General features: G+C 45.6%; 1 long non-coding RNA gene across 6 annotated transcripts; it reads left to right on the plus strand.

Moving 5' to 3' along the window:
- The first annotated feature begins 695 nt into the window (after positions 1-695).
- Positions 696-15,610, plus strand: LOC147360237 (uncharacterized). Of its 6 annotated transcripts, none has more exons than XR_015138629.1 (4): positions 1,109-1,673; positions 3,388-3,531; positions 3,942-4,330; positions 15,225-15,610. It is a non-coding gene; the product is annotated as an uncharacterized LOC147360237 (long non-coding RNA). The 6 variants fall into 6 exon arrangements; XR_015138632.1 differs by having other exon boundaries at positions 3,388-3,502; XR_015138631.1 differs by lacking the exons at positions 1,109-1,673; positions 3,942-4,330 and adding an exon at positions 696-1,079.
- The last annotated feature ends 9,297 nt before the right edge of the window (positions 15,611-24,907 follow it).

A 24,907-nucleotide genomic window follows, 5' to 3' on the forward strand; every position in this document is an offset into this window, starting at 1 on the left:
CAGACAATGAGGAAACATCTCTTTAAATCTGAGGTCCTACACACATGTGTGAATTTAGCTTCTAATGCACAGCACTCACAGGATACAGAAAATGATAGCTTTCAGGAGGCAGCAACTAAGTAGGTGCAAAGGGCACTAGCGTCTGAATACTCAGTGGAATCATGTACTTTGCTTGTAATAATCAAAGCCTGTCCCTCTACTAACCCACATGAAAAAGGGGTACATTCTGTGACCCTGTTCAAGTTGGAGGGTTCAGATGCTGAAAGGAGGTTCATGGCAGAGGCCAGGACTGGAAGTGGCTGCTTTGCCCTGCTGGATCTCTCTCCCTGATTTTTGAAGGTGGTGAACACCAAGAGCCTGCTGAGTGAGGTGTTAGGTGATCTAAACCAGGTCACCTGGCATCTTTCTATGTATCAATTTTCCTCACTGTGGAGCATGGTACTGAGTTGTGTGCAGCAAAAGAAAAAAAAAAAAAAAAGATGGTTGTAAAGTTCTTTGATTACACAAATCACTAAATAATAGCATTTAATTATTTATAACGTGTTTTGAGATCTCAGGTTGAAAGCTGTGGCGGCTGCAGCGTGTTATTAACTGGTTGTCGGCAACCTTTGTTCAGGTAATAGACTTAATTACTACATTAATTGGATACGGTGGAGGAGAGGAGCGAAGGACCTCCGAGCTTCTCTCCACCCACTTCCCAGCTCTCCCTGGCCAGTCCAGCTGGGGGAGTGTGTCCACCTGTTCTGGATCCTTTTCCTTACCTGTGGTCCTTCCTTTCAGCGCACCCGGCCTGCCGCTCCACCGTGGTTATCTTTCAGGAGTGCACTGTGAGCGAGCGTTTCCTGGGCTTCTAGGGGTTGATGAGGCTGCTCTCCTTTGTCCCTGTGTATCAATCACCAGCTCTAATTAGACTGTAAACAAACTCCTCCCCCCACGTCCCCGCAAAGCTTGTTGCAGGTCACGTGGCCAATATGTAAATCTACGACCCTGGAGCAGTTTAATGGCCGTGGTGACCGCAGGTAGTAACTCAGGCTCTCCTATAAATGGAAAATAAAAACAACAACCCATTACGGATGATGGTAGGTCTGCCACCTGCACGGGGAGCATCATAAACTTGACCGATTGCTCTGTACATGGCTGAGGACAGGACTGTGGCGGCGGGCGGGGGGCGGGGGGCGCTCTCCAGGTGGCAGGAGAGCAGATTTGTGACCTGCCATTTTCAGGTTGTCCCTTCTCTCTGCCCTGGCCCGCACAACTGCAGGCTCAGAAGAACTCCACCTACCCTTCCCAGGGGATTTTTATCTGGCTCCGTCTCTCGCCTGTGGGCGGGGCTAGCGTCTTCCCCGAGTCTTCCTCCGCCCTCCTTCTGAAGACGGTGTGCATGCCCAGGGGCTGATCTGGGTTACTGCGGTCCTGTTGCCTCCTTTCCTTGGTGCGACCAGTTTCAGAAGGACAGCCTGACCGAGTGGAAATCTAAGTGCTCTGAACATGGCGATGTTTGCCTGTTTTAGTGACTGCTGTGTCGCCAGCATCTAGAGCCGCGTCTGGTGTGTGCTGTTGTTGAGTCCCTAGGTCGCCTCCGACTCTGTGAGCCCATGGACTGCAGCTCGGCCAGGCCTCCCTGTCCCTCACCTGTCTTCTGGAGTTCACTCAAGTTCATGGTCATTGAATCGGTGAGGCTGTCCAACCGTCTCATCCTCTGCCGCCCTGGTGTGTAGTAGATGCTCAGTAACTTTTTGGAATGAAGCAATAAATGAAGGAATAAGTGAAATCTCTGGAATTGGGGGCTTGGAACTCTGAATCCCACCTCTGCTGCTTACTAGCTGTGGAAAGTGGGAAAATTATTTTAACTCTCTGGACCTCAGTTTCTTCCTCTTTAAAATGGAAATCAGATGCCTATATCCCTGGATTGCTGTAGAGATTAAAACAGGTGGCATGTCTAAACATGCCTAGCCCTGCCTAGTACATGTGTTACTTCAGGATGGCAAATGAAGACATTGAGGCTTCGTGAGGTTAAGAGGTTTGCTAAAGTTTTCAAGAGGAGGAAAATGTAGGAGGGAGAAATCTGGTCTCCTGAGTTTCAGATTCAGATCTCTTCACTGTTCTAGGTGATGTCACAGATATCAGAAAGGGTTTGGTGGTTTCTTTTTCCACCCGTGGGGCATTTGGGGGTCCTCAGATCCTGTTCAGATATGAAGTCTACTTTAGCATGTGCATACTGAAGTCTGTGATCAGTTGGTGGCTTTCCTGGTGGCTCAGTGGTAAAGAATCCTCCTGCCAGTGCAGGAATCGCGGGTTCGGTCCCTGGGTCAGGAAGATCCCCTGGAGAAGGAAATGGTTACCTGTTCCAGCATTCTTGCCTGGGAAATCCCATGAACAGAGGAGCCTGGCAAGCTACAGTCCCTGGGGTCGCAAAGAGTTGGGCATGACTTGCAGCTAAACAACAGCATGATCAGTTGGGCTGGATCTGGGGATAAGAGTGAATAAGACCCTTGTCCTCAAGGAGCTTACGGTGTTTATGCTGGAGAACATAAAGGCAGTGAAAATGGCAATGCAGTCTGGGCAAATCGAAAAGGAGTCACGTGAGAACCCTGTGGGAACTCATAGGTGGGAGTAAAGGAGTCACGTGAGAACTCTGTGGGAACTCATAGGTGGGGGGGTTGATCTTTGTTCAGGGGTTTCTGGGAAAGATTCACAAACAACAGAATGCAGAACAAGTCATGAACAAGGAGAAGAAATGCTTCTCTAGTGGAAAAGGGAGTGGAGTTGAGTTTTAGAGATAGAAAAAAAGGGCATGATTTGAGAGAGTGAATATGCATGAAGTTTTCACAGACTGATGAATGGTTTGGAATAGGGGGAAATGGAAGAGGAGGAGGAGATCAGACTGAGGCAGTTAATGGGTTTATAGGCTATTCTAGAGATATACTTTTTTATTAAGGGCACTGGGGAGCCATAGAGGACTATAAACATAGAGAATGAAATGGCCATATTTATGATTTGATATGATGACTATTGGGGCTTCCCCAGTGGCTCAGCAGTAAAGAATCCACCCACAAGGCAGGAGCCACAGGAGACAAAGGTTTGATCCCTGGGTTCAGAAGATCCATGGCAACCAACTCCTGTATTCTTGCCTGGAGAATTCCTATGGACAGAGGAGCCTGGTGGACTACAGTCCATAGGGTTGCAAAGAGTTAAACATGACTGAAGCTACTTAGAACACACACATGCACGCATGATGACTATTGACTGAGTGGTGAAAGAAAGAAAAGGACTTCAAAACTGGGCACAATAAACTCAGATTCAGATTCAGATGCAAATAAAGTTAGCTGACTGTATACAACATACCTGTTCCCTGCATATGTCATTTTCTTTTTTCCTCCAATGCAGCTACAAGCCAAGGGGTGCCAAGGAATGACAGCAACCAACAGAAGCAAGAAGAAAACCATGAAAGAGAGCTCAACCCTGCCAACATCCTAATTTTGGACTCCTGGCCTCTGGAACTGTGAGAGAATAAATTTCTGTTGTTTTAAGGTACCCAGTCTATGGTTATGTTATGACAGTTCCAGGAGCCTACTACAGTATCCTTCCAAAGCAGCCTATGAAGATGCTAGTATTAAGAAAAATGGATTCTGATAGCAATTGAGAAAAGTATCCATGGTTATCAGCCAGTGGGCTTCAAAATCAGGTTTATCTGATACCAAACTCATTCTCTTTCCAACATACTGGTGAGGATTTTTGTGAGCAGCCTTGCTGGGAAAGAGTTTAGCTAAGTGTGGGAGCTCCAGTTGAGGAAGGTAAAGAATGATGCAACTTTTCTTTGGGAAGCCCAGAGAACATTCTGGAAACTCATTTGAAGCCGTTTGACCAGGCTGAGGGACAATAGGCTCAATGCTTTTTTATTTTTTCCCTTCAATCACTTGAGTCCCCATTTATATTTTCAGGAAGAAGTCCTCAGTTTCCAAGGACCAGCTGGGGTCTTGTTTAGTTAGAAGGGGGTCCATTTCATTACCAGATGTCAAGTGAAAGAATCAATCCTGAATATTCATTGGAAGGACTGATGCTGAACCTGAAGCTCCAAAACTTTGGCCACCTGATGTGAAGCACTGACTCACTGGAAAAGACCCTGATGCTGGGAAAGATTGAAGGCGGGAGGAGAAGGGGATGACAGAGGATGAGATGGTTGGATGGCATCACCAACCTGATGGACATGAGTTTGAGCAAGCTCCAGGAGTTTGTGATGGACAGGGAAGCCTGGCGTGCTGCAGTCCATGGGGCTGCAAAGAGTTGGACATGACTGAGCAACTGAACTGACTGCCTGACTGACACTGAGGTAGTGATGTCCTTCCTGTTTAAATCCTTGCACAGAGGTAGGCTTCAGGTATGAGGAGTCTCAGAATGGGCCAGGCTAAGCAGACTTTCAATGCAACAAGAGCCCAACAGTTGGAATCCCAAACCGTTATGTAAGATTAGGTAGATTGTCTCTAAAACTGTTACTGATGTGAGGTTGTAGGAGCTCCATCCCCTCTTTTATCCCAGGAGGGTGATGATGGAAGGTGCTTAACCATACCTGGGGCAACCAGGCTGGAGGGTAGTTACTCTCGCAGGGAGGCCTTCCTTCACCCCTAAGTTTAAACTAAAGCCATACATGATGTTCTGTGCTTTAATTTTATCGGACCTGCCACATCTGTGTTCATGTGGTTATTTGTGTGACTTTTTTTTGCATAATGTTTGCCCTTCCTCCCCACCTGAAGGAACCCAGTGAAGGTAGGTACCAGGAATGTTTTCCCACTTCTGTATTCTCAAGGTTTAGCACAGAGACTGGCACTTAAGGAGAATTTCGTTCAAACCTCAGCTGTGTTGCAAACTATCATGGCTGTGAGACCTGGGGCTAGTTGTCCAATCTCTCTAAGCTTCTGTTTCTCCATATGAAAAGATTAAGTAAGATAAACCCACTTTTTAAGGGCTGTTGAGAGGATTGAAGAACATAAAGCATGGAAAACACAGCATAATGCCTGGCACAGAGCAGATATTCAGCATATGGTAATTTAAAAAGTTTTACCCCTCCCTTCCTTTCTTTCCTTTCTTCCCTCCAGCCTCTTACTGCTCACCTCCTCACTCTCTAAGAGTTCTTGTGTATGTGTATATGTGTGTGTGTGTGTGTGTATGTGTGTGTGTGTGTGTATATTTGTCTATGTGAAGATCCCCTGGAGAAGGGAATGGCTACCCACTCCAGTATTCTTGCCTGGAGAATCGCATGGACAAAGGAGCCTGGCAGGTGACAGTCCATGGAGTTGCAAAGAGTCGGATGCGACTGAGCTAAACTGAAGTGATGTGTACGTGTATTTATGTGTGATTTTGTACGCACGTGTATGTTTGCATGTGTGTGCATGTGTGTTTGTGGTGTGTACATTTGTGCATGTACTGTATATGTGTGTGAGGGGCAGCTGTGCTCACCTCCAGCTCAGAAGGCTCTCACCCTTGATGAGTAGGACTGTGAGTAAATCTTGAGTAAAAGACTATGTGCTGTCAGTTCGGAGGCCCCGCTGCTGGGGTGGCTTGGCACTGTGAGGCTGTGTATGGACAGTGTTGGCCTTAGAGCTGTCCTCGCCTGCCCTGGTGGTAGCTCCACCTCCACAAGCCACCTGCAGGGGAGGTGAGCTTGTTTGTGTTGAGGGCAGAGGATCAGGTGCCTGGGTTCATCTTTCATCACCCTGGATCTTCTGTAGCTCTAGGATAGGCACAAGAGGATTGTGAAAGGTGGAGAATGCGGTGGGTTGAGGGGCCTTCTTTTATTCCCTTGGGAATTTCTGAAGGGCAGTCATCAGTGAAGACCCTAGGGATGTCCCCTACTAGTGACCTTGGCAAGTTAAGCTCTTGGTGCCTCAGTTTTTTCTCCATATAATGGGAATTTTTGAGTTCATAGCACAGAAATATACACCCAGGAAGCCACGTAGTGAAATGAGTGAAGGAAGCTACTTTTAGGGGAAAACACCATGGGAAAATATCCCAACCCAATGAGGAAGATGTTCTTTAATTTTAGCCAACTGTTGCTATGTGAGAATTTGAGCTCAGAACTGCCAGCTTTCTGATGATTTAAGAGAAGGTAGAAATCTGTATTTTTTTTATAGGAAATCTGCAAACTTTCATATGGGCAGAACATTCAAGCTTTCTTAAAACATTATAGGTGGCATAAATAAAGCATCTCTATGGTTCAGATGTGGCCATCAGGTTGGTATTTTGTGATGTGCATATATGAAATAGTAAATGTGTGTGTGCATTAGTCACCCAGTCATGTCTGACTCTGTGACCCCATGGACTATAGCCCTCCAGGCTCCCCTGTCCACAGGATTATCCCAGTGAGAACACTGTGAAATAGTAAATAATATATATATTTTCATATTGGATATATTTCAAATATATTATGGAGAGAACTGGGGAGAGGGAAGAACAGAAAGAAGGTGTGGAGGGGGAAGAGAAGCTGTGCATAGTTCAGAGACTATGAGGGGCTGTGAAGGTGGAGATCCAGTGGTGGGAATGTGTCTGGCCTCTGTCTGGTCCCAGTGTGAAGCCCCCAGGATAGACCCAGCCCTCATTTCCATTGATGGAGTAAAAACAGCCCACTGCCTCAGTGCTGGGATGTTCAAGAGGGGATCTGCTGGGGTATCTGAAGTTTCACGTTTCTTTCTGGGATCAGAGAGTAGGGTGCTCCTGTCCTTCCCTCACCCACCTGCAGAATAAGGGGATTCAGTCCAAAGAGGGAGGGATCTCTGAGTTGCTCAGTCTGACATCTGATGTCCCCAGACTAAGCCAGATGGCCTGCAGTTGGGTTTCTAGATATCCTCCAGTACATGGTGAGATGGGGGCCAGGATGGGGGGAGGGGACATGTGTCAGTGAGCTCAACTGCCTATCTCCCCAGATGCTCTCTTTCAAATGCTTCCCAATCACTGTCTGGGGAACTGGAAAGCCCTGGGCAAGTGACCTCAACTTCCTGAGTCTCAGTTTCTTCGTCTGTAAAATGGGAATAATAGCAGCTGACTCACGTTTGTTAAAGTGCCTGATAAGCTTGTTTCATCTTGCATTTGCCAGTGTTACATAGAACTAATCACCATGCCTGGCTTTTCCTCCAAGGAAGGGGATTTGAAAGCCTTCAGAACAGTCCACCTGAGCCTGGCCCTGCTCCTTCTTCCAGAGGCAAGACTCAAGAGGTCTCTGGGCTCTGAACCCTATATTCATGCAGGTTGTCTATCAATGTGGATTGTAGAAATCAGTCCTCTCACTCCAGAAGAGCTTAGGCTTCTTCAGATTTAGGATTGGGAGAAAGAGAAGCAGTAGGGAAGCTGATGTTAACTTCAGTTCAGTTCAGTTGCTCTGTCATGTCCGACTCTTTGCAACCCCATGGACTGCAGCACGCCAGGCTTCCCTGTCCATCACCAACTCCCGGAGCCTACTCAAACACATGTCCATCACATCGGTGATGCCATCCAACCATCTCATCCTCTGTCGTCTCCCTCTCCTCCCGCCTTCAATCTTTCCCAGCATCAGGGTCTTTTCCAATGAGTCAGTTCTTTGCATCAGGTACCCAAAGTACTGGCGTTTCAGTTTCAGCATCAGTCCTTTCAATGAATATTCAGGACTGATCTCCTTTAGGATGGACTGGTTGGATCTCCTTGCAGTCCACGGGACTCTTGAGTCTTCTCCAACACCACAGTTCAAAAGCATCAATTCTTCAGTGCTCAGCTTTATTTAGAGTCCAACTTTCACATCCATACATGACTACTGGAAAAACCATAGCTTTGACTAGACAGACATTTGTTGGCAAAGTAATGTCTCTGCTTTTTAATATGTTGTCTAGGTTGGTCATAGGTTTTCTTCCAAGGAGCAAGTGTCTTTTAATTTCGTGGCTGCAGTCACCATCTGCAGTGATTTTGGAGCCCAAGAAAATAAAGTTTCTCACTGTTTCCCCATTTATTTGCCATGAAGTGATGGGACTGGATGCCATGATCTAAGTTTTCTGAATGTTGAGCTTTAAGCCAACTTCTTCCCTCTCTTCTTTCACTTTCATTAAGAGGCTCTTTAGTTCTTCTTTGCTTTCTGCCTTAAGCGTGGTATCAACTGCATATCTGAGATTACTGATATTTCTCTGAGTAATCTTGACTCCAGTTTGTGCTTCATCCAGCCCTACATTTTGCATGATGTACTCTGCATAAGTTAAATAAGCAGGGTGATAATATACAGACTTGATGTACTCCCTTCCTGATTTGGAACCAGTCTGTTGTTCCATGTCCAGTTCTAACTATTGCTTCTTGACTGGATACAGATTTCTCAGGAGGCAGGTCAGGTGGTCTGGTATTCCCATCTCATGAAGAATTTCCCATAGTTTGTTGTGATCCACACAGTCAAAGGCTTTGGTGTAGTCAATAAAGCAGAAGTAGAGGTTAACTTTGTTCATAGTGATGCTTTCTAAGGCCCATTTGACTTCATATTCCAGGATGTCTGGCTCTAGATGAGTGATCACACCATCATGATTATCTGGGTCATGAAGATCTTTTTTGTATAGTTCTTCTGTGTATTTTTGCCACCTCTTCTTAATATCTTCTGCTTCTGTTAGGTCCATACCATTTCTGTCCTTTATCGAGCCCATCTTTGCATGAAAAGTTCCCTTGGTATCTCTAATTTTCTTGAAGAGATTTCTAGTCTTTCCCATTCTGTTGTTTTCCTCTATTTCTTTGCCTTGATCTCTGAGGAAGGCTTTCTTATCTCTCCTTGCTATTCTTTGGAACTCTGCATTTAGATGCTTATATCTTTCCTTTTCTCCTTTGCTTTTCACTTCCCTTCTTTTCACAGCTATTTGTAAGGCCTCCTCAGATAGTCATTTTGCTTTTTTGCATTTCTTTTCCATGGGGATGGTCTTGATCCCTGCCTCCTGTACAACATCATGAACCTCCATCCATAGTTCATCAGGCACTCTATCTATCAGATCTAGTCCCTTAAATCTATTTCTCACTTCCACTGTATAATCATAAGGGATTTGATTTAGGTCATACCTGAATGGTCTAGTGGTTTTCCCTACTTTCTTCAATTTAAGTCTGAATTTGGCAATAAGGAGTTCATTATCTGAGCCACAGTCAGCTCCCAGTCTTGTTTTTGCTGACATATAAAGCTTCTCCATCTTTGGCTGCAAAGAATATAATCAATCTGATTTCGGTGTTGACCATCTGGTGATGTCCATGTGTAGAGTCTTCTCTTGTGTTGTTGGAAGAGGGTGTTTGCTATGACCAGTGCGTTCTCTTGGCAACACTCTATTAACTTTTGTCCTGCTTCATTCCGTACTCCAAGGCCAAATTTGCCTGTTACTCCAGGTGTTTCTTGACTTCCTACTTTTGCATTCCAGTCCCCTATAATGAAAAGGACATCTTTTTTGGATGTTAGTTCTAAAAGGTCTCGTAAGTCTTCATAGAACCGTTCAGCTTCAGCTTCTTCAGCATTACTGGTTGGGGCACGGGCTTGGATTACCATGATATTGAATGGTTTGCCTTGGAAATGAACAGAGATCATTTTGTCATTTTTAAGGTTGCATCTAAGTACTGCATTTTGGACTCTTTTGTTGAACATGATGGCTACTCCATTTCTTCTAAGGGATTCCTATGAACAAAGCTAGTGGAGGTGATGGAATTCCAATTGAGCTATTTTAAATCCTGAAAGATGATGCTGTAAAAGTGCTGCACTCAATGTGCCAGCAAAATTGGAATACTCATCAGTGGCCACAGGACTGGAAAAGGTCAGTTTTCATTCCAACCCCAAAGAAAGGCAATGCCAAAGAATGCTGAAACTACCGCACAGTTGCACTCATCTCACATGCTAGTAAAGTAATGCTCAAAATTCTCCAAGCTAGGCTTCAGCAATATGTGAACTATGAACTTCCAGATGTTCAAGCTGGTTTCAGAAAAGGCAGAGGAACCAGAGATCAAATCGCAAACATCCTCTGGGTCATTGAAAAAGCAAGAGAGTTCCAGAAAAACATCTATTTCTTCCTTCTTGACTATGCCAAAGGCTTTGACTGTGTGGATCACAATAAACTGTGGAAAATTCTGAAAAAGAAGGGAATACCAGACCATCTGGCCTGCCTCTTGAGAAACCTATATGCAGGTCAGGAAGCAACAGTTAGAACTGGACATGGAACAACAGACTGTTTCCAAATAGGAGAAGGAGTACGTCAAGGCTGTATATTGTCACCCTGCTTACTTAATTTATATGCAGAGAAGGTGATGGCACCCCACTCCAGTACTCTTGCCTGGAAAATCCCATGGACGGAGGAGCCTGGTAGGCTGCTGTCTATGGGGTCGCACAGAGTCAGACACAACTGAAGTGACTTAGCAGCAGCAGCAGCAGCAGAGTACATCATGAGAAACGCTGGGCTGGAAGAAGCACAAGCTGGAGTCAAGATTGCCGGGAGAAATATCAATAACCTCAGATATGCAGATGACACCACCCTTATGGCAGAAAGTGAAGAGGAACTAAAAAGCCTCTTGATGAAAGTGAAAGAGGAGAGTGAAAAAGTTGGCTTGAAGCTCAACATTTAGAAAACTTAAATCATGGCATCCAGTCCCATCACTTTATGGGAAATAGATGAGGAAACAGTGGAAACAGTGTCAGACTTTATTTTTCTGGGCTCCAAAATCACTGCAGATGGTGACTGCAGCCATGAATTTAAAAGACACTTATTCCTTGGAAGGAAAGTTATGACCAACCTAGATAGCATATTCAAAAGCAGAGACATTACTTTGCCAACAAAGGTCCATCTAGTCAAAGCTATGGTTTTTCTAGTGGTCATGTATGGCTGTGAGAGTTGGACTGTGAAGAAAGCTGAGTGCAGAAGAATTGATGCTTTTGAACTGTGGTGTTGGAGAAGACTCTTGAGAGTCCCTTGGACTGAAAGGAGATCCAACCAGTCCATCCTCAAGGAGATCAGTCCTGGGTGTTCATTGGAAGGACTGATGCTGAAGCGAAACTCCAAAACTTTGGCCACCTCATGTGAAGAGTTGACTCACTGGAAAAGACTCTGATGCTAGGAGGGATTGGGAGCAGGAGGAGAGAGGATGACAGAGGATGAGATGGCTAGGTGGCATCAGCAACTCGATGGACTTGAGTTCGGGTAAGCTCTGGGAGTTGGTGATGGACAGGGAGGCCTGGGGTGCTGCGATTCATGGGGTCACAAAGAGTCAGATATGAACTGAACTGAGTTCATGAGTGACTGAACTGAGAACATGAGTGACTGAACTGAACTGAACTAAGAGGTTAACTTCAAAATGGGCAAAAACTTAAAAGAAGTGAAGCTGGGATGGGAATGTATGGGATGTGAATGAATTAGGCTGACACTTTTTTTTTTGATCACTTACTATTATTCTAGGCACTTGGGACAGTGGTGAACAAGGCGGTCTGTGATCTACTCCTAGTGCTCAAATGTCATGAGGGAAGCCAGACACTGAGAAATGACAGATGTGGAGAAAGCTACAAAGGAAGACATTCAGGGTGCTAGAGGAGTGAATTCTAGGAAATCTAGCATAGTCTGGTGCCGTATCCCAAATGAAGTTTGCTAGTATTTTGAATTATGATAATAATAATGACTGACAGTGACTGAGGGCTCACTACGTGCCCTCAGGCATTTTGCATGCATGATCTCATCAAATCCCCAGAGCAAACCATCAAAATACATGTTTCAAAGAAGTTATGGCTCTGGGAGGTGAAGCTATGGCTCTGGGAGGTGAAGTAATGCCTGTGGTCACTTGGCCATCCAGTGGTAAAGTCAGGTTTGGGTTTGAAATCTCATGGTCATATGGTGTTCAGACTCAGGAAACACTGAGATCCAACTAGTTCTGCTTGGAGGTTGGCAACCTGAGTGACACCAAAGGGTAAACCCGAGGCATGAATGGCTTCTCTAGGAAGGAGGAGAGATGCTGGAAAAGTAGACACACTTTAAGGAAAGGCAGAGCATGAGGGAGGGCTACTTCCATCTCTTCTCCTTGACTGGTCACCTTGCTGTCACTTTCCTTCAGGGAAACCTATGGATTCATTCAAAATTCCTAGGAGGCTGTTTCTCTAGGAGGCTCATACCATGTATGAGGAACTAGGTCTCCCCTGGTGTTTTCAACTTTCCTTTTTTATTTGGTGTCCATTGTAGTTGAAGAGGTCCCTGGTGTCTGTTCCTCTAAAGGGTGAAGAATGAAAGAAGTTGCCAGATCGCCGGCTCTCTGAGATGCCACCTTGGGTGTCATAGAATGTTCCATAGACCAGCATATCAACTCACTGAATGAGGAGGGAGCATGTGTTTGAGGTCCCTTTAACACTCAGAAGATGCCAGAGGCTCAGAGGAGGATAAATAGGTCCATGGCATAAAATCTTTCCAGACTTAGAGATAGCAGGAAACATGACCACTAGAAGGATGGTTGGTGTTGGAACTCATTTTATTTCCAGACTCCAGAGTGCTTGTGTGTGTGACTGTGGCTGGGACTTGATCCTCCAGGCAGGGTGAGGGTTGAGTCAGTTTTTACTGGACTTGGTTGAATCTGGATAGGGAAAAGGAGAAGAGGTGCATGCAAGTATCGAAATAGACAACTCTTCTTTGTGGTTCTGAATGTTCAGACACTTTAAAACAAAACAAAACAAAAAACTTCTGTTTTCCATCCTCAACTGGAAGTGGTCAGAATCAAAACTGAAAGTCGTGGCATCTAGAAGTGAGACTGACCTCTCTGTAGGGGAGGCTCCCATCTCAGACTGGCCAAGCTGAGACTTGGGTGTTGGGTCAGCTGGGTGAGGACTTCATAAGACAGCCTGATATTCAGTAGTATATTCAACAAGAATAGACGACCCCTTCTCAATGCCAGGACTTATTCTGGGGGCTGGAGATTCAGAGAAGAGGGTGAAGATACAGCCAACCCTGATCTCTCAGGACCTGGGGGGCTGATGCCAGTGAGAAATATATAGGCAAATAAGATATCCCCAAGTGAAGACTTAAAGCAAGGTAGATATAATAAAATGCTGTGGTTTTACAAAGAGAGGAATGACTAATTCTGCTAGGTCAGAGAAGGTGGTTGGGGTCAGTTTCAAGAGCTTTGATTCAAACTCTAAAGAATGTGCAACCTGAATAAATCTTGATGTCCCACATGGCTCAGTACGATTTGGGGGTTGTAACACAGAGAGGAAAAAAATTAAAGATAAGTTTTGCAAGATCATGTAGGATCTTTAGTTGTGATATGTGGAATCTTTTAGGGATAGATTTTGAAATCATATCATTCTAACCTCAAACCAGCACTCTTTTGATTATATCACCTATTCTTATAGCTTCAAAGCTTGGTTCCTTCAGAGTGCTAGCCAGCTGGGGGTTTGGCAGTGGAGCTGCTCTACCAGGCCTCGGCCACCCTGGTGCCAGCCCAGTCCCTGCCATGAGCCAAGCCTCCAGGCACCTCCACTTAACCCACACTCCCTCCCACACTAATGATATCGACTCTCACCACCCTAGCAGGGTGCTCTACTGCCTAATTACTGTTTGGAAACCTCTCAGGGTGGAAAACAGATGTTCAGCATTTAATGGTTAAAGGATTCACATCAAGTCTGGAGCAGAGTAGGAGACCTGGGGGCTGTTGGCATAGGGCAGGGTGGGCACACTGAGGGTCCAGACCAACCAAGGGACATTGTGTCACGGAAGAGCAGGAACAAAGGCTGGCAGTGTCTGCTCAGCTTAAAGCCAAGATTCTTAGATGATCCGGGTCATGTGATTGTGGGCCGTATCCCCTACCTGTCATTCCTAGATCCCTTTCTGGGGCCAGCCCCTCATTTCTGCTGTATCACTACACATACGGCAGTCCATTCACTGAGCACTGGCTTCTTATGGGCCAGGATCCTGGCTGGGAACCCGATGGTCGTCATCTCCTAGGTTCTTCACTATAATGAGGCTCACTCTTGTCCTCATTTGGGATCTGATGCTGAGAAGCTGAAGTGACTTGTTGAGAGATGCGTAGTTGGTGGGTGGTGGATCTGAACCCAGGTCTGTCTGGCCCCTACACCTGTACTCTTAACTCCAAGCAGTCATATGCCTCCTTTGAATGAAGTATAGTGGGACAAAGGCAGGTATCTTTGAAGTCACAGTGATGTAACTAAGTCCTCAAACCATGAGCCTATGCCTTCTAATCTATCTGAATAATGGTACCCACTTTCCTAAGGTGGGAATTTAAATAAATAAATATTTAATTCATATCTTTCCTGAAGATTCTCGGGTCTAACTTTGGAAGGTAATTCAATGATGATTCTCTCTACCCCAAACTCTCTAAGTCATCACTCTCTTGATTATCTCTCAAGATGGGGAGCTCACCACCTCTCAAGGCACTCTAGCTCAGGATGCTCTGAGTAAAAGGGCAGCCAGAGGAACATCCCTCACTCTCAGGGGAGTGGGCAAGAGTAAGAGGAGGAGGGGTCACATTTAATGGCTGCATCCTGGTGGTTGTCCAGGGGGGGCACGCCTGTGATGGTGATGACTAGTTGGTGATAATGGGCCATTTTTGTAATTGGCATTAATGACACCATTTGGCCTGAACATCCACCTCCTGCTTTCTCTCCTCCTACACTTTGCTGAATCTCTGTTCTGAATGATGACTCCTGACCTGCTGATATCCCAACTTGTCTGGCCAGCCAGTTAGTCCTAGAACCTGGGGAAAAGGGCGTGCCTTGGTCTGGGTCTTTCCAGACCAGAGTAGGCTCTTGTCTCCTTTGACTTGGATACAAATGAAAGTCTGGTTTCCTTTCAAAGTGGGGTTATCATTTCCAGAGGGTATAGGATTCTCATGGCCCAGATAATGGTCTGAGTGAGAAATCGTTCCTCAGTGGGATTTGATATGGTTTCCAGGGGCTGGAGGCTGACTGCCAGCCAACTTAGAAGTGGTATGGAAACAGAGCCTTAATAGAGATCCATAGGAAGAAGGAGACACAGAAAGTCTATGAGAGATGGGAGGGAGAGAAGGAAGGGAGGGAGTGCGGAAGGAAGGAAAGAGGGAAGGAAAGAAGGAAGGAAGGAAGATACAAGGGAAGGAGAGAAGAAAGGAGGGAGGGAAGTAGGGTAGTCCATGCATTAGTTCATTTAATCCAAATAAGACTCTAGGAGACCAGTGTTATTAATGGGCAGGAGGTATACAGATATATATGGTGGTCACTATTGATTCTCATCTCCTTCCAGGCTTCACTTGAGTTTCAGGCACCAGAAGTCCAGTAGCCACATTCTACAGATCCCCAAAGTTCTCTGCATGAGCAGTGAGATGTAAGCTTCAGAAGGAAGAATGGTCCAGGAGCCAATCTTTTTCTCAAGCAGTGATGGCAAGCTTGTGAGCCTGTGTTCTTCCTGCCCATCCTTGGTCTTGGATCAGCACATCCTTGGGCCACTGTGCTGGTCAGTAGTGGCTTACTGTAATATCCTGAGTGCTGCAGCAGGAAGAAGATTGCTGACTTTGGACCACAGTTATGATGACAAGTCTTAACTGAAAGGCAGACTCTGACTTTCTCTCCTCCAACTCTTCCAAAAGTTTTTTAAACACCAAGTTCCCTGAATTAAATTCCTTTCTGCTTCAGTTGCCTGAATCTTTGTATTTGGGACTGCATTCTGGAAGACACAGGAGATAAGAAACTGGTCCAAGATCATGAACTAGCAAGTTGTGGGACTGGAAATCAAACCAGGTCTGTTCTGAGTCCAGGACTTGCATTCGTTATATTGAAAAAGGTTTTTTAACGTAAAATTCATCATCTTAACCATATTAAGTCTACAGTTCAGTAGTATTGTTATTGTTCAGTTGCTGAGTTGTGTCCAACTCTTTGCAACCCCATGGACTGCAGCACACCAGGCCTCCTTGTCCTTCACCATCTCCTGGAGTTTGCTCAAACTCATATCCATTGAGCTGGTGATGCCATCCAACCATCTTGTCTTCTGTCGTCCCCTTCTCCTCCTACCTTCAATCTTTCCCATCATCAGAGTCTTTTCTAATGAGTTGGCTCTTTGTATCAGGTGGCCAAAGTATTGGAGCTTCAGCTTCAGCATCAGCATCAGCCCTTCCAATGAATATTCAGGGTTGGTTTCCTTTAGGATTGCCTGGTTTAATCTCCTAGAAGTCCAAGGGATTCTCAAGAGTCTTCTCAAACACCACAGTTTGAAAGCATCGATACTTTGGTGCTCAGACTTCTTTATGGTCAAACTCTTACATCCACACACGACTACTGGGAACACCATAGGTTTGACTAGGATTGGGTACATTTAATTGTTAGGCAATCATCAGAACTCTTTTCATCTTCCCATACTCAAACTCTGTACACATTAAACACTAACTCCCCATTCCACTCTCCATTAACACTTGGCTTCCTGTTTCTTTGAATTTGACTTCTCTACATACTTCATATAAATGGAATTATACAGTATTTGCCTTTTTGTGTCTGGCTTATTTCACTTAGCATAATGTCCTCAAGTTTCATCCATAAAGTAGCATGTATCAGAATTTCCATCCTTTTTAAGGTTGAATAATATTCCACTATATGGGTAGACCACATTTTGCTGATTTGTTCGTCTGTGAATGGACACCTCGGGTTGCAAGGTTGCTCCCACATTTTAGCTATTGTGAATAATTCTGCTATGAACGTGGGTGTACAAACGGGCTTGCATGCTTAACCTATCACCGTAAGGCTTCTAACTGCTCAGAGGTTTTCATTTCACATCAACCTGAAGACATATTATCACTGTCATGACTTTGAGGCTGAAGGATGGGACTTTGTTTTCTCAAAGTTGGTATGCAAGAGTATCAATCATTCCTTGCAAAAGCACACTGCTGTCCCATCCCTCTCAAGTGCCCATGATAGGTTCATCAGGCTGAAGAAGGGGATGGGTGAAGGAGGTGAGGGAATGGGTGAAATATTAAGGTCATTTCAGAACCAGCAAACTAGCAGCCAATCTCTAAGCTTAAGAGGCAGAGGCCAGAGGCACTGCTTTCCTCTGTTAGCAGGTGGCTTAGGGCACTTCCCAACTGTGTATTAGGAAGTCACAGGTGGGTCTGGAGTGAGTCATGCTACCAAAGTGAGATATCCAGGTTGCCTCAGGTTGGCATATCCTTGCATTATCACTGAATTTCTGCTCTTACCCTTTTAATCCCCATGTTCCCAAAGGCTGGGACTTAACTTTGGCTTCTTTTATTCATTCATTTGTCCAATTCATCTATACAATACCTAATTCCTAAGTTTGGGTGTGTATCGGGCACTGGAGATAGAGCAGCAAACAATCAGATATGGCTCGACCTTTTGAATATTGGGTTATAGCAGGAGAGGCATGGAATAAACCAAGTAGTCAAGTTCATACATAGGATTGCCAATGACATTGATAAATCCCATGGCAAATATAGGGCATCCCAGGTGGAGCTAGTGGTAAAGAACCTGCCTGCCAATGCAGGAAACACGAGACATGAGTTCAAACCTTGAGTCAGGAAGGTCCCCTGGAGAAGCAAGCAGCAACCCACTCCAGTATTCTTGCCTGGAGAATCCCCATGGACAGAAGAGCCTGGAGGGCTACAGTCCATGGGGTCACAGGGTTGGACATGACTTAAGTGACTTAGCACACAGATAGCACACATGGAATAAATAAGGCAGGCTTGTAAGGTAGATACTGACTGTAGAAGAGGTTGAGGCAACTAAAGAAAATGTTTCTTTGAGGGGCTGACACTTGAAATGAGATCTGAGTGATGAGGCACCTGCCTTGCAAGGACTGGAGAGAAGGCATTCCAGGTACAGGAACCAGCAAGTTTAAAGGCCAAGAGAGCAAAGAGCTTGGTGTGTTCAGGAAACAGAAAGAAGGCCTTTGTTCCTGCTGAACTATCATGATTCCCCATGAACTTGTAGGATGTAAACTTTGTACCAAATGCTGCCTACCTTGGATTCCCACTGAAAATGAAAGCAGCTCCCCATGCCCTGCTCTGATCATATCCAGCTTCTCCATCCTCTGCTTCCTGCACATCCCCTCAAGTCTTCTTACACCACTCAGTTACCAGCTTGCCCTATGGCTGAGTCCAAGAAGCCAAAGACCTTTTTTGACTTTGAGCTCAGAGAAGTTTTTCCTAAGTGGAGGTCTGTCTGACCCTGGTGTGGTGTGGCTAAGGGCACCCTTTATCCCCAGGCTCCACAGATTGGGGGAGACCAAACTGGTTTTGGTAAACACATCTTCATTTATTCATTCTATCAATAGTTAACTGGGCACCATCATCAACAGAAATAAGAATAAGAAAATGATGTCAATTAATGAGGGGGGACTCAACCAGGGTGATATTTTTTTGAGCACACTTAACTGGGACCTGGGGCTCTGGAAAGATTTTTAGGAGGAAATGATGCATAAGTTAAAACCCAAAAGATGAGTAGGAATTAGCTAGTGAAGGGACTCATGAGAAAGAAGAGTATTCCAGATTCTGGAAATTGCATGTGCAAAGGTCCTGAGATAGGAGACAGCATGGGGGGGCATTCAAGGAACCCCAAGTTTAGACTGAGTTAGGCGATATTTGAAAAGGAGGATGTGTGTGGACAAATCTGGCTGGGAGACCCTCTAGCCTGTAGTATTGAGATTCTTCAAGGTCTTTTCCACTATATTTGTTTTTGTTTTTTAAACGTATAATCCTTTTCTATAGAGTCAGATCAGTCACAGAGTTACACTACTGAAGAGGAAGGGCAAAGACAGAAGTGGAGTTAACCTTGACTTTCTCTTGTGTTTTGCCTTCACAAGGACAGTGATCTCTGTGGGTGTCTTCTCCCTTCTGTGCCCAGTTCTCCTCCTGTCTTGCGTCCCTATCTACATGCACCCCCCTTCTCCATGTTTCTGGTAGCTCTTTCACCACCTTTGAGCTCTTCTTTAGAAAACTCCACCCACTCTACCAAGTGAGTTCCAAGCTGCAGTGTTTAGGCTTAGGTAGGCAGATCCCTTGGCTGCTGCCAAGAGAATCAATTGGTAGAAAGTATGGGGTGAAAGACACCAGTTAGCAGACACTGCAGTCATCCAGGGCTGGGGCAGTGATGCAGTGGGTGCAGAGAAGTGGAGAGGTTTGGGAGATGTCAGGAGGTCTTTTAGAAGGTTTGAGTGGGGCTTGGATGAACTCATAGATGAGCACAGACACTGAAGGAAGAAACACAGGGAGGAGAGGAGGGGCAGGGGAAGCTCTTGAATCTGTTGAGGCTGAGAAATAGAATGAAGAAGTGAAAGTGTTAGTTGCTCAGTTATGTCCAACTCTGCAACCCTGTGGACAATAGCTCTCTGTCCATGGAATTCTCCAGGCAAGAATACTGGAGTGGGTAACCATTCCCTTCTCCAACCCAGGGATCAAACCTGGGTCTCCCACATTGCAGGCAGATTCTTTACCATCTGAGCCACAAGGGAAGCCCTGTTTCCTGCCATACCAGTAAACAAAGGCTGTCATAGCCATCAATGATTGCAGCCACCACTGGTGGTGAGCTGGTGAGCCCTGAGGGAACTCAGGAGGGTATAGCCTGCCATCAAGCAGCCATCAGACTGTGGCCACTTCCTATGGTGAGCCCTGAGGAAACTCAAAATGTGAAAATACAAGATACAGGCCCCAGATAATTAAGGTGCATATCAAATGATGAATTCAGAAAGCTCAGACTCTTGCATTGTCCCATTTATAGAGAAGCACTAAATTCCTTAACTTGAGATATCTGGTTTTCTTTAACTACCAATAATCTTTGGATGCTCAAATTGCCTGCCTTTCATTGCAAAACTTCTACATAACCTGGCCCCCCACCTCGACTCCTTGGAGCAGTTCTTTCAGGGTTACTTGAGATGTTTCCTCCAGAGTTTGAAGTCCTAAAAATTCCTGCTGAATGAAACGTAACTATCAACTTTTAGGCTGTATTTTTTAAGTCTGCAAGGCCAAGATGTGGAACTCTGGAACCATGTGTGACGCTGGGCAAGTCACATAACCCCCCCTGACCTCCGGTTTCTTCCTTTGTAAAGTGGTGTTGCTAACAGTACCCATTGCCCAGGTACATGCTGAGTTGCTTCAGTCGTGTCTGACTCTTTGCAACCCCATCTACTGTAGCCCGCCAGGCTCCTCTGTCCATAGGATTCTCCAGGCATGAGTACTGGAATGAGTTGCCATGTCCTTCTCCAGGGGATCTGCCCAATGCAGGGACTGAACCCGTGTCTCTTATGTCTCCTACATTGCCAGGTGGTTTCTTTACCACTAGCACCACCTGGGCAGTCGTTGCCTGGGTGGCTGCAAGAATGAATTAAATGAATCAGGCTCAGTATTGTGACTGACACATGCTGATGCTATAACTGCTGGTTAAAGACATTCTGACCCATTTCAATAAACACAGGCATTTCAAATAAATAGGTCTAAAGTCCAAGAGGGAGACCTGGGCTGAAGGTAGACGTGTGAGATTTATTTTCCTGGGTCCTGCCTCCTCTCCTCAGGATAGGTATTTGCAAGGTTAATGTCAAAGCAGTTGAAAGAATAAACTCTTCACCGACTTGTAGATTCTTTGGAGGAACTTATTTGCATCTGAACAATTAATATGCCAATTGCAAACCAAGCTACTCCACTCCTCAGCACTGCCCCAGGGACTACTTGTTGGTAGCATTTTAGTACTCAGTTTGAGTTACACTGTGTGTTCTGGAACAATAAAAAGGCAGTCCATTTTTTAAAAAAGTGCAGTTCACTTCTCCGTATTCTGAGTGGTCTTCTGTCTCATTAGCCTGGAAAGTGAAAAGTGAAGTCACTCAGTTGTGTCCAACTCTTAGGGACCCCATGGACTACAGCCTACCAGGCTCCTCCGTCCATGGGATTTTCCAGGCAAGAGTACTGGAGTGGGGTGCCATTGCCTTCTCCAAGCAGCAGCTGCATTGTGGTTTAAATGACAGGGGATGATGCTCTAAGTTGAGTGGGAGAGCCTGTGGGGGTGGGGGGTGGGGGGTACTGATGCAAATTGTTGTTCACTCAGTCATGTCCAACTCTTTGCGACCCCATGGACTGCAACACACCAGGCTTCCCTGTCCTTCACCATCTCCCAGAGTTTGCTCAAACTCATGCCCAATGAGTTGGTGATGCCATCCAACCATCTCATCCTGTGTTGTCCCCTTCTCCTCCTGCCTTCAATCTTTCCCAGAATCAGGGTCTTTTCTAATCAGTTGGCTGTTTGCATCAGGTAGCCAAAGTATTTGACTTCAGCTTTAGCATCAGTCCTTCCAATGAATATTCAGGGTTGATCTCCTTTAGGATTGACTACTTGGATCTCCCTGCAGTCCAAGGGACTCTCAAGAGTCTTCTCCAACACCACAGTTCAAAAGCATCAATTCTTTGGTGCTCAGCCTTCATTATGGTCCAACTCTCACCATTGGAAAAACCATAGCTTTAACTATATGGATCTTTGTCATATAGTCAAATTAGATAGATAAAAATAAACATGTGATTTTCCCTTAACCAGTCTCCTGGTGTTGTATTTTTCCCATCCAAAGAATCTAGTTGAATAAGAAGATTAAAGAAAGTAAATAGTGAAAGAAGAATGTCAACTGAAAGAAATTAAAGCACAACCTAAAGGCTGAGAATTTATGTTTTATTCAGTGGCCTTACTGAGGATTGTAGCCCTGGAAACAGCCTCTCTGGCAGCTCTGAGGGGCTGTTCCAAAAAGGTAAGGGAGGAGTCAGGATACATAGGAGTTTTTGCTGAAGAAACAAACAAAAATATGGTCAATCATCAAAATGCTCAGTCACTCAGTAGTGTCCTACTCTGTGACCCCATAGATTGTAGCCCACCAGGTTCCTCTGTCCATGGGATTCTCCAGGCAAGAATACTGGAGTAGGTTGCCATTTCCTTCTCCAGGGGTTACTGCTAATCACAAAAATTAGACATCTCAAGTTAATGATTTTAGCACTTTTCCATGTGTGGTAAGATACAAGAGTCTGGGCTCACTGAAATTATTCCTTTGATATGCATTTTAACTATCTATGACCAGTATCCTGTATACCAGGGTATACCGGGGTAGGGGGACGGGGGTGCGGCAGCTGCAGTGGCTAATGACTTGATGGCAGGCAACATTCTTTGTTTGCTGAAAATGATAGGTGACATTTTTTGTCCGTAGAGGAATGGATAAGAAGGTAGATCAGCTTCAAGCTAATCCATCCTATCAGTGATCTTGTTTAGTTGCTAAGTTGTGTCCGACTCTTTGTGATCCCATGGACTATAGCCCACCAAGCTCCTCTGTTCATGGGATTTCCCAGGCAAGAATACTGGAGCAGGTTGTCATTTCCTTCTCCAGGGGATCTTCCCAACCCAGGGATGGAACCTGCGTCTTGTCTCCTTCATTGGCAGGTGAATTCTTTACTGCTGAGCCACCAGAGAAGCCAGCCCTCTTCGATTTAGCAGTAGAAGGAAATGGCAATCCACTCACCCTAGTAGTTTTGCCTGGAAAATCCCATGGACAGAGGAGCCTGGTAGGCTATAGTCCATGGGGTCACAAAGAGTCGGACAGTACTGAGCGACTTCACTTCACTTCAGGAATTGAATAAAGGTTTAAAAGACTTGCAAATCTCATGTTTACTTTTTTTCACTCTTTCTTGTGTTACAGCCCCCAAATTTTACTGTGCAGTGTAAAATACCACCTCCCAAACTTAGGGGCATTTGGAAAATGACTTATCTGACTGCTGGTCTTATGCTTAGTCACTCAGTCATGCCCAATTCTTTGGGACCCTATGGCCTGTGGCCTTCCAGGCTCCTCTGTCCATGGGGATTCTCCAGGCAAGAATACTGGAGTGGGTTGCATTTCCTCCTCCAGGAGATCTTCCTGACCCAGGAAATGAACCTGCGTCTCCTTTGTCTCCTGCATTGGGATTCTTTGAGCCCTGAGCCATCAGGGCTGGTCTTACCTGGGGTTAATCTTGTGACTCCATTAAGCTGGGTGTTGGGTTCAGGTGGAACATAGGTGCCTGGGACCATCTTCAAGGCCTGGGGTCAACCTGCCCTTCATGCAGGTAAAGTGATCTCATTGGCCAATCTAAGTCACATGTCAGTGTGGGGATAGTTCTACACAACCATGGATTCTGAGAAGGGGTATTCGTTGGGGGTGGTTAATGTGATAATCTATCTTGATAGTCTATGCAACATTTCAAAAATTTATAACTGTGGGTTTGCTGAATTGTAGAGTGATGATGATGAAGATGCTGATAGTAATCATAATACTATTTTAAATAATGCACACCATTTTATTTAGTATTTATTAAGTCCAGGGCCTTAAGTGATACAATGAGGAATTTGATCTTACCAGCAACTCTGCCAGGTCATTACCATCCCCGGCTTATGGATGAGGAAACCGAGGCTCAGAAAAGGTGAGATACATTTCTCTAAGTGCATCTTGTGGCTGCAAGTGGGAGAGGCAGGGCCTGAATCTGGCCAAGAGATCTCAGGACAAAGCTAAATCGCATTTCCAAAGCCAGTCCTTAGACTTGTTCAAGTGTAAGCAGCTTTCACTAAACAGAAGTTTGATGAGCCGAGCAGGAGTGAATCAGAAACACGAGGCTGATGTTTGTCTTCATCTGCAAGGGGGTTTGGCAGTCTCCAGGCTCCCTTGGCAAGCAGGATTTGGGCGCTGCCAAAACCTGGAGCTCTGGCATGATAGCGTGACCCTTCCGGTCAGGCCAGGCCTCCCGCCCGCCTTCCTGCTGTTCAAATCAGAGTCTCGGCCTCTCATGGCCTCTCCTGCTGCTTCACCCTTGAGCCCCGAGGACAGAGTGGCAGGAGGCGTCTCTGTAACCACATCACGTGTGGGGGAAAAATGGCACAGAGCGCTCTTTCCTGGAGCGCGGTCAATGCAGCAGTCCCCCAGGTGCCAGGAAACCCAAGCCTTGGAAACTGTGGCTGCAGGTTCCATCCCCAGGTTGTGGGTAAGATGCTCAGACTGAGGCGGAACGTGGTCCAACAGGAGGGTGGGGCTCACCAGGCAGACAGGGAGGTGGACCTCCCCTGATTTCTCTAAGATCCCTTTTCAGGCTAAAAAAGTTTGGAATTGATCTGGTTAATCAGGCTTTTTTTTTTTTTTTTGTAATTGCAAAGCTTCTCAGAACTTTTCCTCTTTTGATGAGACTGCCCAAAATCTGGAGCAGGACTGGAGTAGATTCAAGGTCATCGGTTAGAAGAGCATTTTCTTGGGTGTTTTGTGGGACTGCTGTGCTGCGGGAGGAACTCAAAGGATGCTGTTTTAAGTGCATTTGCCCTGAAAGTGCCAGAACACAAGCTCCATGACTGCAGAGATCTCATCTGTTTTTATTCATATCCGTGGAGTCCAGCACTGTGTCTGGCTCAAGATAAGTGGCCAATAAGTAGTGGATAAATAAACAAATGAAGAAAAAAATGCAGGGCACTCACTGCTATCTTTTTTTTCTTCCTGTTTCCTTCTTTCTCTTCCTCCATCTCTATTACCTTCCCTCTCTCCCTCTTCCCCTCCCTCCCTCTCCCCTCCCTCCTTTCCTTCTTTCCTTCCAAGAATTTACTAGGACAGACACTATCCTAGCTCCTAGGGATGCTTTAGTGAACCAACACAGGTCTGCTGTGTGTTAACTAATGACTGTTTTGGATTGCAGGTGTGGACCACATTTGCACCAGCAGCTGGACAAAGGTGAGAGGCTGAGGGCTGCCCAGGCCCCTGGAGGACCAGAGAGAAGCCCGCTTAGGGCAGGCTGGCTACTTGTTTGTCCTGGTCAGTCCCGACTTGCCCCCTTTAATATTCCCTTAACATACTATTGTCCTGAAGATCCCAGATACCCCAGACCTGGCAAAGCAGGCCCTTAGACCTCACTTCTCCTTGCTACTGCTGCTGCTGAAGCCAAGGCTGGCCTGTGA

This window comes from Bos grunniens, chromosome 13 (assembly GCF_055505025.1).
Source record: "Bos grunniens cultivar Pamir isolate PY7600 chromosome 13, Bosgru_T2T1.0, whole genome shotgun sequence".
NCBI lineage: Eukaryota > Metazoa > Chordata > Mammalia > Artiodactyla > Bovidae > Bos > Bos grunniens.